Source organism: Vollenhovia emeryi, unplaced genomic scaffold, assembly GCF_000949405.1.
Source record: "Vollenhovia emeryi isolate VEMERY1.0 unplaced genomic scaffold, V.emery_V1.0 DF939580.1, whole genome shotgun sequence".
Lineage (NCBI taxonomy): Eukaryota > Metazoa > Arthropoda > Insecta > Hymenoptera > Formicidae > Vollenhovia > Vollenhovia emeryi.
The window spans coordinates 25430-28384 of NW_011966786.1; positions in this window are offsets into that span (position 1 = coordinate 25430).

A 2955-nucleotide genomic window follows, 5' to 3' on the forward strand; every position below is an offset into this window, starting at 1 on the left:
AGGCGGTGTGCGGCGAGGAATAGAATGGCGGTGCGGGGCGAGGAGTAGGGAGGCGAGGCGCGCCGCTGCCCGTCCGCCGCTTACGCGACCGCTCGCACGTCTCCCCGCGCGGGGCCGCTAGGCCGACGCATCTCACCGCGCGCTTACATTCGCCAGTAGGTTGGGCTAATACGGCGATTTTTACAATTTCGTATCTCGATAACTATTCGTCCAAGCGCAAAATAGTACAGGACTTTTCTGTTTGTCTTACTCCCCTCTACCTTCCCATGACCGGAAATCAATATGTTGCGTAGCACCCTGTATAGTTAATAAAAATTATTTATTTGTAGTTGATTACCACCTTTTGAGTTTCAGATTTACCATATATGTTAACGGATTCATAAATATTAAATTTTTTAATTTATATCTTATTTGAAAACTGTTAAAAACTTACAAATATTTTCTTGTTCTAAATAAAAAATTACATTTTACACGCTTTAATGTGTTGTATATTTACTTATTATTATACAGGGTGAGGAAAAAGTGTGGAAACCCCTAAATATCTCGGAAACTATGCATTTACGCCATGTAAAGTCAAACTGATAAGATCAGTAAATAGACCTTTTTCAACCTTACAATTTGTGTTTGAAACATTTCTTTATAAAATGCGTAGTTTCCGAATTATTAAGGGGTTTCCATACTTTTTCCTCACCTTGTATATAATTTTATAAACAAACGTGCAGGAGATATAGGTTCAATAGAGGTTTAATTTGAACCTACCATGATACTTCAGCTCCTACTTAAAAGGACCTACTTTAAAGCTAAATTGGCAAAAGTAGAAATTTCTGACACTTTCAGGTTTAAAGTAGGAGTAAAATTTGTTCTTGCAGTTGGACCTCTTTTGCTGCCTTAGGTCCTACTATATAATAGAATTAAAGGTTCAACATAGGGCCAAAATTTCGACTCGGGTGTCCACGTTTGTCTGAAAAACTAATTTTCATTTGCAACTTTAATATATAAAATATATTATAGAAAATATAGAAAAGCATATATGTTTGCGAGAGCACGTGGTAGAACGACACTACGAATCGTGCGTTAGAAAGCCGGCTCTGCTACCACTTGAGCGCACGGGTCAAAAAGCGCGACGCGGATCGAGGATAACTCCGAACACAAAGAGTTCGTTTAATACAAAGGAAGGACAGTTCGCGGGAACATCGACGGTCGACGAAAATAGCGGTTGGGACTCGGGACACCAACACACCAAGTCCTTGACGGCCAACGGTCGAGGTAGTCGAATGTTCTCGAATATGGCAATAACTGTCGAGCGGCCGAAACGGAAATCTTCGTCCCGCAAATATGCTCTCAAGAGCCGGTCAATCGTTAACGCCTGCCAGCGATACGTCCTTCCGTTCCGGGCGGAGATCGTGCCGAGTCCGACGAAGATCGCAACACGGATCAAGCGGGATTACGGAACCAAAGATTCCGCTATGGCACTATCGTCCGCTCATCGACGGTCTTTTCGGCGATCGTTAGTGTCATTCTGTCGATGCACTTGTCACGCACTGTAAATATATTACTTACTAAATATTATACTTATAATACGAGTCGGCACGATAGGGACGGTCACCAAATGCACTGCGCGGAGACTCCGAGCAGGGCCAGAGCGACGGCTCCTGCGCGGGAAATTACCGGCTCGAGAGTCTTTGTGCCACGCAAACCGCACGCGTGATAATTATGAGAGTTTAATTTCGCGAGGTCGGGCGCCCATAAACCAGGAACAGCAGGCACACTCGCGACCTTGAGATTTCGACCCGGCAACCGATAAGAAGCGGGCGAATTAGAAATAGCCATCGAGGCTTGACCGTTCTAGATAAACGATCGAGAGCAGGCGAACTGATTGGCGGGAAGCGTACAGACACGTCTGAAGCGATCGCCGGGCGCACCGAACTTTTCGCGAATACAAAAAATTACGTGCCGGGGATTGGGCGCCCGGGGATCGCGCGAAGAAATATCACACTGTCGGCACGTGCTAGCGCAAATTATAGCACGGCGACCGACAGGTGACGCGAGCTGCTCCAGATCTCACTCGGGATCGATTTACGTTCAGGCGAATCCTGAACGATATATTATAATACATATATGCTTTTCAACACTTTGTATACATAACATATTTGAAACGTAAGGAAAAGATATTATATTATTATGCGCAAAAGTAAACATCTCGAGAGTAGAGATTTGTGATATTAATTTTGATCTTGTCTTTTGTATCTCGAGTCGTGACCTGCGGGTGTTGAAATATCCGCCAGTTAAGGTACCCTTGGATGAAACCTGATCTCCTCCCAACGTAACGCAATCGAAGTCGCAATCCCGCGCCAAAGTCGTCGCTGTCTCCAGATTGCGACAGATCAAAGTATTTCCAAAAATATTTCTATATTCAACAAAAAGATCACAGTAATTATATAAAGTCTCTATATCACAAATGTGTGGGAAAAAGAATGTTAGCTCCCCACCCTAGCCGGGCACGCCGTCACATCCGTTCCTCTTAGCCGCTTGCGTCGCTCGGGCTTAGCCAGCGAAAATTCAGCCCGGTACGCACGTGCTCGAAGACCAACGCGGCATTATTCTTAGCACGTGTTCCACTGAATCGTGCCGCTTCCTAGCATTCTCGCTTGACCGCTAACAATTAAATCGGTTAATAAAGGGTTCCCTCGGTCGGCAGGATAATTTATCAGCATATTTATGCTCCGTTCCGCTTCGTCCGTCCTGCGCTGGCCAATTTACTTGTTGAAAAAAAACAGGAAGACAAGTACAAATGTATGCACGAAAATTACCCGAGGGGAAACTTCAAAGACGTTCGCCTTTCGTTCTGCTGACTTACGTATAATTTTTAATCATTTATTATTTCATTATTTCCTAACAGAAAAAAGGGGGGGAGGGAGGGAGGGAGGGAGGGAGGGAGAGGGAGAGGGAGAGGGA